Source organism: Meriones unguiculatus, chromosome 1, assembly GCF_030254825.1.
Source record: "Meriones unguiculatus strain TT.TT164.6M chromosome 1, Bangor_MerUng_6.1, whole genome shotgun sequence".
Lineage (NCBI taxonomy): Eukaryota > Metazoa > Chordata > Mammalia > Rodentia > Muridae > Meriones > Meriones unguiculatus.
Genome location: NC_083349.1, coordinates 180,510,014 through 180,522,685, shown reverse-complemented (window position 1 = coordinate 180,522,685; position 12,672 = coordinate 180,510,014). Strand labels below are relative to the sequence as shown.

The 12,672-nt window shown below is 45.5% G+C and overlaps 1 long non-coding RNA gene across 1 annotated transcript; it reads left to right on the top strand.

Annotated features, from left to right (window-relative positions):
- Positions 1–785: 785 nt before the first annotated feature.
- LOC132649295 (uncharacterized) lies at positions 786–10,091 on the top strand. Its single transcript, XR_009587730.1, has 3 exons — positions 786–889; positions 7,378–7,461; positions 9,849–10,091. It is a non-coding gene; the product is annotated as an uncharacterized LOC132649295 (long non-coding RNA).
- The last annotated feature ends 2,581 nt before the right edge of the window (positions 10,092–12,672 follow it).

The following is a 12,672-nucleotide window of genomic DNA, read 5'->3' as shown; positions in this document are numbered from 1 at the left end:
TTTTTATAGCTGTCACCCATGCTGCAGTGAGCTTTGGTTGATGCAGCTGTCTTTGAGTAATTTCTGCTAATGAAATCCATTGGTTCACCAAGTTGGACTTTGTTCACATCTGTACTTGGGTCTGTCGTGGGCTCCCATCTGGGGTGAGTAGATGGCAGTAGACGTCTCCTCAGGAGAAGTTTTGTCACACAACAGTCAGGCTGGCCTCTAAATTAAGGCTATTCTTCTACCTCTACTTACCAAGTTTTGAAATCACAAGCTTGTGCCACCATGCCCAGTTTATCTCTGTGCTGGGGAGTGAACCCAGGGCTTCACGCATGCTAGAGAAGCACTGGGCCAATGGAGTGTTTCTCTAAGCGCTTCTTTTGTCTGTTCTTGACAGAAGCCAGTATGATCCTTCAAATATTGAGTCATAGCTGATCAAGCTTCTCCTCAAAACCCTCCAATGGCTTCTCAGTTTCATTCCCCTGTAAAATTGGAAGCCGTCATCACCCGACTTCTTATCACTAATCCTGTCATTCATGTTATTATAGCCAGTCACAACAGTCTCTCTCCAGGGCTCACACCGCACTGTAGGGCCTGTTTGTGTGCTGGTTTGTGCTTGAAACTGTCTTCTCTGAGACCTCATTTGACTCACTCTTCCTTTTCCCAAAGGCTGGCCACCCTTCCCCACCTTAGCTCTGGCACCTTAGCTTCTCCCAGTTCTCCAGTGCCTCTATCTCATTAGCATAGCCCTCCTGACAGTAGACCTGTCTGGCTATTTATTGTTTGTTTCCCTCCAATAGACTGTGAACATCAGGAAGCAGACCTACCAAGAACACCTCACCCGGGGGAGCAGAGATAAAGATAACCAAGAAGCTATTCCTGCCCTTGAGGAACCCACACTCCAGTGAGTCATGAGACCTAACAAGTAATTAGAATGGAAACGCTTAGAGCATTTGGACGCCAGAGGCTGAGGCTCTAGGGGAAGGGGCTGTTTAGGGTGGCAGTTACTGATCTCTGGAGCTTGGGTAGTAGTTAAAACTATGAGATCACCAGAAGAGAATGTGAGAAATGACAGACACTTAGAGTGACCGGTGGCTAAGATGAAGGACCCAGAAATGGATATGGGAAGAACCACCTAGAAGATGGAGAAGAGCCAGCTGAGCAGAGCCACCCATGACCAAGCTACTAGGCATATACCATCAAGCTTAGCTAAATAACCTTTATAAAACCTAATGGCAGAGCTAGAGGGAAAGGTCAGCGCTAGAGCAATTGCCTAGTGTGCCCAAGGCTGTAGCTCTTCAAAACAAACAAGCAAATCCCAACAAAAGCGAAAATCCTACCAAAAAATATACATCAAAGAGTCCTAACATTTCCTATGACAGTTATTACTATGAACACGTTGTATAAATCCATACATTAATTCTCGTAAGAACCTAGGATTAGGCAGACCTAATCACAATCACCTAGGTCACAAAGGAGACCGACGTACCTTCCCAACTGCACACATCTGCTAAGAAATAAAGATTTGCTAGACAGCAGTGGTGGCATTTGTAATGCCAGCATTTAGAGGCTGCTGAGGCAGAAGGATCTTGAGGTTTTGTTTTTTTTTTTTTTTTTCCCAATGATTTACTTACGTGTGTATTTTATGTATATGAGTGCTCTGTCTTTATACACATCAGAAGAGGGGATCAGATCCCATTACAGAAGGTTGTGAGCTACCATGTGGTTGCTGGGAACTGAAATCAGGACCTCTGGAAGAGCAGCTAGTGCTCTCAACTGCTGAGCCGTCTCTCCAACCCAGATCTTGAGTTTTAAGTCAGCCTGGGATATATAGAGAGACCCTGTCTCAAAGGGGAAAAATAAAACCAAACAGGTTTGAACCCAGGCAATTTTAGCCTGTACTGTTTTTTTTTCTTTTTTAAAAATTTTTATTTATTTTTATTTTATTTTAATAAATTGATTTATTTATTAATTTATTACTTTTTGGTTTTTTTCGAGACAGAATTTCTGTGTGTAGCCCTGGCTGGACTGGAACTCTGTAGACCAGGCTGACCTCAAACTCAGAGATCTATGCCTCTGCCTCCCAAGTGCAAAAGCCTGTATGCTTAACCACTATGTTATGCTGCCATCTCTCTGAGATTTTTCATATTTTACCAAACACCTAGTGAGGATCATGTCCCTGTAGTGGGAACAGCAACTGGAAGCACAGGCCCTCCCTCTGCTCATGAGCATCTATCCTTATGAGGGACAGTGACATCAAAGTAAGAAAATCCAGACAGGTGAGATGACTCAGCCGGGAAAGATGCCTGTGGCCAAGCCTGACAACCTGAGTTTTATCTCTGAGATCCACACAAGAGAAGGGAAAACTGACTCCTGAAAGTCCTCTGACTTCCACATAAGCCCTGGGGCGCATAAGTGATTTCACTAACTATAGAAATTAAAACTGTATTTGAAAAAAAAAAGTTAAAAAACAAAAGTTTAAGCCAGGCTCAGTAGCACACACCAGCCTGGTCTACAAAGTAAGTCCAGGACAGCCAAGGCTACACAGAGAAACCCTGTCTCAAAACAAACAAACAAACAAACAAACAAACAAACAAAAAACCCAAAAAGTTTAAAGTGAGCAGAGCAAATTCATTGTAATAATTTCTGTGAAAAAAAAAAAAAAAAAAAAAGCAGGAGGGGTTGGGGTTGTAGCTCCATTGGTAGAGTCTAGCTCTGAAGGTAGAGTGCTTGCATGCATGGCTTGCATGAGGCCTGAGCTGGATCCTAGCACTGAATAAAACCAGGGGTGGAACTGTTCCCCTGCAAGGAGGAGAGGGGTGGGAGACACGCTTAGGAAAGAGATATCCCTAACTTAGTAATGAGCAGGGAGAGGCCTTGAAGAGAAGGCAGGGTGCCTGTGACAGGCAAAATGTGATTTCCGGGAAGGCTGCCTTTTAGAAAGAAGACAGCTTGATGAGAGCACTGCAAGAGGAGGCTAGAGGCAAGAAGATCAGGAGGCTCAAGATCATCCTCCAAAACAGGGTGAGTCAGAGGCTAGCCTGGGCTATATAAGCCTCAGTCAGAAAGAGGATGGGTAGGGGCACTGGAGAGATAGCTAAGCAGTTAAGAAGCCTGGCTGCTGGTTCTTCCAGAGGACCCGGGCTTCATTCCAAGCACCCACATGCTGGCTCACAACCCTCTATAACTTCATCCCTCTTCTAGCCTCCATAGGAACCCTGCAAACATTTGTGCACACACATACATGCAGGCAAAACACCTATATACATGACAGCTTCTTTTTTAAAGTAATTTATTTAATTTTATTTTATTTATGAAGGTATCATCCCTTGGAATTGATGGTACAGACAGTTGTGAGCTGCCATGTGGGTGCTGGGAATTGAACCTGGGTCCTTTGGAAAAGCAGACAGTGCTATTAACCACTAAGTCATCTTTTCAGCCCCCAGAACAATTTCTTTTAAAGAGAGAAAGAGGAGGAAATGCAGTGGGGCAGGGGATACAGCTCAGTGGTACAGCTTGCCTAGCACGGGAGGTCCTGGTCAGTCTCTAGCGGGGTAAAGGGAAGGAGGAGGAGAAGAAGCGGTATGTGGCATCATGAATGATAATGGTGGCCTCTGAGGAGGGGACATGAGCAGAGAGGTGAAGGAAGTGAGAATGAGCCAAGAGGATACCTGGAGGAAGAACACTCCAGGCAGAAGGAACGGCAAGTGCAAACGCCTTAAGGTAAAAGTGTGCTGGGCTGTTCCAGGAACTACAAGAAGGTCAAAGCCGTAGCAACAAAAGATAGAGTGAGCTCCGGAGAGGCAGAAGATAAGGTCAGGGAGATAAGGGCTTCCAGGACTTGCATGAGATTAAGGGACCAAGTGAGGAGGTTTGTGTACTATATCCACAACGGTCTAAAAGATTTACGTGGCCAGCCGTCTGGAGGTTGGCGGATTTCTAGGAGCTGGAGAACAGCCTGATCTATATTGGGAGACTTTGTCTCAATAAAACTATTAAAACCAAGTGTATATTCATACATATTTACACACACATATAAAATGGTTGTATACTTACATGTGCACATGTAATATTAGACAAAGAGCAGGAGTATATAGACCTTCTAATTTTATGTCGTTTAACAATATTTAAAATTTCTACCTTGCGTAAAATAGAGCTAAAGTTAAATGCCACTTTTTCAGAGATGATTAATGTACAGCCTGGTCAAATTCAAAGCTTTTTAATGTATAAAAATTTATAAGTAGAACCACTCCATTAATAGGCAAAGTGTAACCAAAATCTGTCTGGATGGGTAGTGTGTAATTTCTGCGCAGGACCCTGTTTAGTAAATACGTCACTGTTGGGAATTTTCCTCCAATAAAAGAATGTAAAGATTAAAAAAAAATTTTTTTACCTTGCATATATCACTGTTACAGTAACCAAAAATTAGTTTAGAAATAAACCCTGTGTTGGAGAGATGGCTCAACACTTCCTGTTTTTGTCCCAGCACCTACATGGCAGCTTGAAACCATCCTTAATTCCAGTTCCAGGCAATCCAAAGCCTTCTTCTTAATCTCTCAGGCAGCAGGTACCGCTGTGGTGCATATACGAATACGCAGGCAAAGCTTATACACATCAAATAAAATAAATCTAAAAAAGTGAAAATAAAATTTTAGATAAACTTTTGAGGGTCAGCAAGATGGCTCAATAGGTAAAAGCACCTTTTAAAAAATATATATATATATAATTTATTTATCTTTATTTTATGTGCAGTGATTTTTGCCTGCATACACATCTATATGAGATCCTGGAGTTACAGACAGTTGTGAGCTGCCATGTGGGTGTCGGGAATTGAATCCAGGTCCTCCGGAAGAGCAGTCTGTGTTCTTAAACGCTGAGCCATCCTTCCAGCCCTGTAAAAAACACTTGTTAAACAAGACTGACAGCCTAAATCCGGTCCCCAGAGCTCCCCGTGGTGGAAAGAGGCAAGAACGGATTCCCGGAAGTCATCCTCTGGCTTCCCATGTGTGACACAGCAGTGTGTGTACCTGTGCTCTCCTGCACCCCCACACATGCGGTGATAAAACACAACATAAACTCTGGGGACTGGGTTGTGTCTCAGGTGGCCCTGGATTCCAGCTCCCAAACTTCATAAACTAGGCATGGTAGTGTATGCTTATAACTCCAGCACTGGGGAAGGACAAGGGAGTCTAGTAAACTCCTAGCGTCGAGTTCAGTTACGTGGAATGTTCAAGGCCAGGCTGGGCTACATGACTGTCTCTCTTTCTCAAAAACAAATGCAGAAACCTCTTTGACCATGTATTAGGGGGCTCCAGCTAAAGCCCCTTTCTTTCCTTTTATAGGTGTGCCTCCTAAAAAAGATGTCTCCTCTTGCTTCTTCCAGCCTTCTTACCCAAAAGTCTGTCTTGAGCCTTGATTTTTCCCTTCCAGCTCCTCCTACAGTCATCACCTGTGTCTGCTCAAGAATGCAGTGCTTCCTCTGACTGGCACCAGGGTACAATGGCTGCACTGGACTTTACAACGAGCCGGTGTCAGCACCTTTATTTCTTCCTTATTCTTAGTATATCAAAAATATTTAATTTCATTTTATGTACATGAGTGTTTATCCTGAATGCATATATGTGTGCCGTGTGCATACCTGGTGGCCTAGGAGATCAGAGAGGGCATCAGGTCCTCGGGAACTGAGGAACATTTGCAAGCTACCATGCGGACTAGAAATCCCAATGAGGGTCCTCTGCAAGAGCGGTAAGTGCTCTTAACCCTGGAGCCATCTCCCCAGCCTCTTATGATTACAGTTTATGTGTGGAGTGTATGCACAGGTATGGAGGTCAGAGGATAACCTGGGGTAGCTGATTCTCTTCTTCAACTATGTGGGTCCTGGGGATTGAACTCAGGCAATCAGACTTAGCAGCAAGCAGTTTTACCTCATGAGCCATCTCATTTTTACCTCATGAGCCATCTCATTTGCCCTTCCCTCCATTTCTTGACCTCCTTCCATCTTTAAGGTTGTTTTTGGTTCCTCCTATGTCTTTTCCTGCTGTCTCCTCTAGCCGTTTCATACTTCTTTGGGCCATTTCTTTTCTTTTCTTTCTTTCTTTCTTTTTTTTTTTTTTTTTTTTTTTTTTTTTTTGTCTCCTGTGACTGGGTATTCTGGGTTAGCTTGTGCAACAGACCTAACCTGGGCTAATCAAAAGTCACTGTGACTTACAGACATTTGCAAAGAGGGAGAAAGAAATCGCTCAAGTACAGAATTTCTATGGAGCTCTTACATGGTAAAACAGCCATAAGCAAGTGGAAGCTTTTCATCACTTTTCCATCTTTGAAAAATATGAACTTTAGCCAAGTGCGGTGGTGCATGCCTATAATCCCAGAGGAGGCAGAAGCAGGCAGATCTCTGTGAGTTTGAGGCCAGCATGTTCTCTAAAGTGAGTCCAGGACAGCCAAGGCTACACAAGGAAACCCTGTCGAAAGAAAGAAAGGAAGAAAGAAAGGAAAAATATGAACTTTGATTTCTGCTATAATTTCAAATGGAGATAGTTTGACTGATTTCAGATTAAATAGCAACAGAAATAAAGCCAGACTAGCACATGTGATTGCCCAGGTCCTCTGAAAACACCATCTCCTGGGACTGACAAGAGTTTGGTGGGTAAAGGCACTTGGTTCCAAGCCTGACTTCTTGAGTTTGAACCCTGGAACCCATATAATGGAAGGAGAAAATCAGCTCCTGCAAGTTATCCTGTGACTTCCACACATGTGGCGGGGCATGCATGAATCCAAACCCACACAAACACATATAAGATAAATAAATAAATAAAATTTAAAAGCCACCTGTATAAATACGACAAATAATGTGTTAAAGCCCTTTAGAGTGTCTTCAAATCTAAGAGTGTAGCTGAGAAGACCATTCATTTAGAAAACATTAATTGTGCTTATATAGACACTGACACAGCAGATGTAAATATGATTAATCCATGGTTCCTGGTCTTCCGAAAGCCTCGCTCTCCAAAGTAGCTAGACCTGACTTACACCAGATCATTGTCAGAAAGCCACCAGCTATCTCTGCTAGAGTCAGTAAAACCCTTTCAGTCATAAATACAACTAGCTATACCAAATTTTTTTCAGGTTCAGAAATGAAAATTCAATGGACACAGGGACTGCAACTATTACGTTTTTTTTTAAAGGTTCTATTTATTTATGTATATGAATGCTCTTTCTGCATGTACACCTGCATGCCAGAAGAGGGCATCAGACCTCAGTGTAGATGGTTGTGAGCCACCATGCGGTTGCTAGGAATGGAACTCAGGACTTCTGGAAGAGCAGAAGGTTCTCTTAACCGCCAATCCAATCCATCTCTCCAGCTCCCAACGGTTTTGTTTATTTGTTTGTTTTTAGCTCAGCCTTGAACTCGAGGTACAGAACAGACTGGCTTCACACTCTCCATCTACAGCCTTTACCTCCCTAGTGCTGGGATCACAGGTGTGTACTTCATGCCTAAGTTGAACATTTACCTCTGTGCTATAAGGTGCCTTTATTAAAGGGTTATAGATTTGGCTCTTTCTTTTTAGAAGCAGTACCCAGGGATTCTGAACAGTTCCCTGTTCTGTGATGATACCGTGTGGGAAATGTAAATGACTCAGCCAGCTTCTTATCTTAGTTCAGAGACCTTTGGGACTACTGTGCGAATGCAAAGCGTGGTCTTCACCAATAGTGAAGAAAATCCGGATGTAGCATTTGGAAGGTTGAAGCAGAAGGATCAGGAGTTCAAGGTCATCCTAAAATATATAGCAAGTTTGCAGTCATCCTGAATTATATGAAACCCTGTATCAAGAAAAAAAAAAAAAAAGAAATTTGGGTAGATTCTATCCTTAGCACTAATGAACAAGCCAACAAAGCAGTTTTGTATGGGAGGGGTGTGTTGTTTGTCTTTGACTAAAAAGAAGATGCTTAGATTATGTAATCTTTGTGAAGTTGATATTAATATTCTTATTTTTGCAAATGAGGAAACAGGCTTATAGCTAGGCACCTGGCTCGAGGGATGTAACTATAAGTATTAGACCTGCATATCAACCCTAGGCTTGTGACTCTGAGCCCGTGTTATTCACACCACGATACTAATTTGCAGTGAGGCATCCTCGGGGTAGAGAAAATGGAGCCAACACCTAGGAGTCCCTTTGAGAAAAGTTAGGTTTATTCATTTTACTTTATGTGTGAGTGTTTGCTTGCAAATATGTATGTGTTACCACTTGCATGTCTGCTGTCCATGGAAGCCATAAGAGGGCAATCAATTCCCTGAAACCGGAGTTAGGATGGTTGCGAGCTGTCATGTGGATGTTGAGAATTGAGCCCAGGTCTTCTGCAAAAGCAACAAGTGCTTTTAACCTGTGAGCCAACTTCTCCAGCCCCTAAAAGTCCCTTTAAAGCCAGAGTAATTTATGAGTTCACAGAAATCGGCAAAATTTGGAGTTTCCTTCCTGAAAGTTTCCTTCTCTCATTCGGAAAAAATGTAAAATATGTGTACTTTTATTAAGTTGGCAAAGATCAAGAAGGTTAAGAAAAAAACTTTCAGAAAGGTTGTGGAGAAAGAGGCCCTCCCCAACATTCCTGACGGGAAAGAATATCAATTACTGGGATAACCTTTACTGGGGACAATTTGGTAACATCTATCAAAATCACAAATGTACATACTTGGGTTCAGCAACTCCACTTCTAGGACTTTATGGTAAAGGTATATTATACAATTGCAAAGTGGTGTCTGCTGGAGGTTGTGCACTGCAGTATTGTGTGAAAATGAATAGGATAGCTGGGCGTGGTGGCTCACACCTACAATCTTAGCACTCAGCTGAGGCCAGAAGATGGCCTCAAGTTTGAGGTCAGTCTGGGCTACAGAGTGAGCTTCAGAAGAAGCTGGGCTTGGGCTACACAGTGAAACACAGTGTTTTGCTTTGATTATTTTTTAATGAGATGATGGCTTAGTGGTTAAGAAAACTGGCTGCTCTTCTGGGACCCAGGTTTGATTCCCAGCACCCACTTGGTGGCTCACAACCATCTATGACTCCAGTCCACAGGGAATTCTACACCTTCTGGCTTCTCCAAGCACTGTGTGTATATAGTGCCTAGACATGCACGCAGGCAGAACACCCATACAATAAATATAATAAAAATAAGAGAGATAAGAGGAGAAGGAGAGGGAATTCAGAGGTTTGAAAGCAATGTAAGTCTCCACTGCATATTTAAAAACTGCATGTTTTTCAAACATCCCCAAGAGTAATAAAGCAACTCCCCAGTTTTATTAAGTGAAACCACTGAGCTGCCAGACATGGACTTGACAGTCACACATTTATATAAAAAAATTCTGTATGAACTTACTTGTTCAGGTGTAAGTTATCTTTGGAAGTATATACACACACTGTAACTTTTGCCACCACAGAGTAGTAAGGTAGGAACCAATGGCAGCCACGTGGTAGCTCAAAACCAGGGGCTTTTAAGTTGCATTAACATGTTAGCCACGTGAAGCCAGCCCTGGCGATGCATGCCTGTGATTCCAGAACTCAGAAATAGAAGCAGGACGACCTTTCTAAGTATGAGGCCAGGTTGGTTTACACAGGTGAGGTCTAGGCCAGTTAGACTCTATCTTAAATAAAATATAAGGAAGGGGATGTTAGGGGACTGGAGGGAGGGCTCAGCAATTAAGAGTGCATGCTGCCCTTAGAGGGAGCTGAAGTGTGTGTCCACCTACATCAGGTGGTTCACACGTGCCTGTCATGACAGCTCCAGAGGTTCCAGCGTCCTCTCTTGACCTCTGTGGTCACTCCATGCTGTACACACAAACAAACAAAAATAGTTTTTTTTTTTTTTTTTTTTAGAGGCTGGAGATGTCTACAGAGTGCTTGCCACCTAGCATTTACGAAGCCCTGGGTTTGATCCCCAGCAGCACACGAAAACAGGTATGGTGGCACACACCTGTATTCCAAGCACTCCGGAGGCAGAAAGTTCAGTGTCTTCCTTGGCTGCATAGTAAGCTCAAGATCAGTCTCAAATAGATCAGGCCATATCTTAAGAATAAATATTAAGAAAATTAGCCATATGATATGTAGGTATTCAAGAGAAATGAGTTAAAATTTAAAACAAAAAATAAAGCACATGCAGCTCAAGGTGATATGAGAAAGATATAAAAGATTCTCTCTCTGTGTGGTGCTTCCCGCCACCCGTGTGTGTGTGTGTGTGTGTGTGTGTGTGTGTGTGTGTGTTGGTGCTCAGGATCAAAGCTAGGGCTTTCTAAATTCTAGGTAAGCACTCTAAGATGGAATGTCTTTCAAACAAGAACGTCTTTCTACAATCCATTGAGTTTCAAACCTATCTAGCACTATGGATGTGGCCTAGGACATTCTTCTAAGACTCAGTTTCCCCACCTGTAAAATAAGGATTATCTTATATTGTTAGTAAGAACTGAATGCACATAAAACATTTGGGCTCATAGAAAGTACTCAACAAAAGCTCGTTATCATCACTACATCTACTCTAAAACAGCCAGTCAGAAAGCAAATCTGATCTACCCTAGCTTGCTTTGCACTAGCCTGAGAGACCAACTAGGTAATTTCTCGAGGAGTTTTCCCCCACTTCCCAGGCTTCACAACCTGCAAAGACATTCTCCATTCTGGTTGCTGCCACCCACTCTGCAGACCTCCCACCTATGCTAAATCAAGTGTGCTTGTAGGGAGGGGGTTACTCAGAATTCAGCGGGTTTGTTTGCCCAAAGGTGGAGGGCGGGAAGAGATCCTGTTGACACAGTTATATAAAGCCTGTCACTCAGTCCCCTGCCTACTACCTCTGAAGGCCGTTATGCATATTAAAGAAGGGGGGCGGCAAATACAAAAGAAAAATAAGCGAGAGAGAGTGAGGGAGGGAACAAATCAGGATGCTTGAGGGAATCCACGTGGTCGCCAATCTGTAACTGATCAGAGCAGCTATACATGAAGCAAAAACCCCAGAGCCTAACGCTAAATGTATTGCAATAGAGAAACCGTCCACAATGGGGTGTGTTATGTCCTAGGCAGAGTCTTGGGGCTGCTGTTTAATATCCTTTCGCAGCTCCCACACTCTCTGCACCTAGTAAGCCACGAGAAGTAACAACGGAATCTGGCTGTGCGTGCGTTGTGTGAATGTGCGTTTTGCGAACCATCTGGGCCCCATCCTGCGCGGTTGGAACGCTGATCGATCCCGGGCGAGTTTGGGGAGTTGGGGCTTGACTATGTCTCCTCCCTTTCTCTGTTCCCTCCCTCCCCCCAACCCCATTCCCTCGCCAGGCACAGGCGCCTCTCGGTAGGAAGGACGCAGGTTTTTCAGCACCAGGAGGCCGTGGACCTCTGGAGGCGTGCAGCACACCCTCCAGTGAGCTAGAACTGGTTGGTACCTGCCTTCCTACCACCCTCCCCGCCCTTCCCAGATTTGCCTCCCGGGGAGGTCCTAGTTCAAGCAGCGCCGGGTAAGGGGTGCGGGAGACCTGGAAAGCTGCGTGACCTTCCTGCGAACTCCACCTCGGCTGGGGGCGGGGGTAGAGGAAGGCTGCAGGCAGTGTATCGATCCCCAAGCTTCAGCCAAGGCAAAATCTTCGGGCAGCAATCCCTCCCTCCCTCCTCGGCTCTTCCATCCCCGCAGGCTTCTGATGCCTTGCTAGAGGCGCCCTCTCCTATTTCCCCGCAATAAAGTAAACCCCGAGGATATTCACACTTCTCTCTCTCTCTCTCTCTCACACACACACACACACACACACCACACACACACACACAACGCCGCTGTTTTATCCCTCTTTTCTCCCCCTCCCCCTAGGCTTGCTAACACTGAGCGCAGAGCTCGCCGGCAGCGGGCCCCTTCCACCCAGTGTATCATAATGCCCAACACCTCCCCCCCCATCCTGAGAAATGTGCTGGCGAGCCCCCTCCCTCCGCGTGCATACATTAGGGTCTGCTTTGCATGCAGCGGCAGGCTGGAAGCGGAGGAAGAAGGGGCGGGGCGCCTTTGCCCGCCTCTTCCCTCCAGGCCCCGTCCGTTAGCCACCCAGTTTCAGCTCCGTTGTAACGCCGGGTTGCTCGCACAGCGCACGCAGTGGCTCCAACGCCCGGCCTGGGAAAACACACGACAGCCAGAAACCCCTCGCCTCCCGCCCCCCCGCCAGCGCACACTGAAGCGAGGAGGTGGCGGAAGCCGGCCGCCCGGCTGTGTGCATTTTGAAGAGAGCTCCAAGCATGAAGATGGGAGGGGCTCCTCTTTTATTGGATTTTATTTTTTAAAGCGCGTTCACCGAGAGCCTTGCCATTTTGCATAGAATCAATTGAGCGACGCTTCGGTTTTGCGTGGAGTACAATGGAGCTTTCTGGATTCTAGAAGCGTTCCACGCGGGCTAAGCCCGCCGCGCTCCGAGGCGGAGGAGAAGGCTCACTCCTCCCGGGACCCAGCAGCCGCGCCGCACTGGAAGCGGCTCTCCTGAGCCGCTCGAGTCCCCGCGCGTCCCGGGAACGTGTGTAATCGGCCTCTCGGCTCTCCCGGCTGCAGGCCACCCGCTCCCTCCGCCTCCATCCTCCCGCCGCCCTCGCCCCCTCCCCCTCTCCCCGGAACCCGCCTCCGCTCCGGGCTCCAGGGCTTCCTTCCCCCCCTCATCTTCCCTGGCGCTGCCGCTCCCGGAGGGCGGGG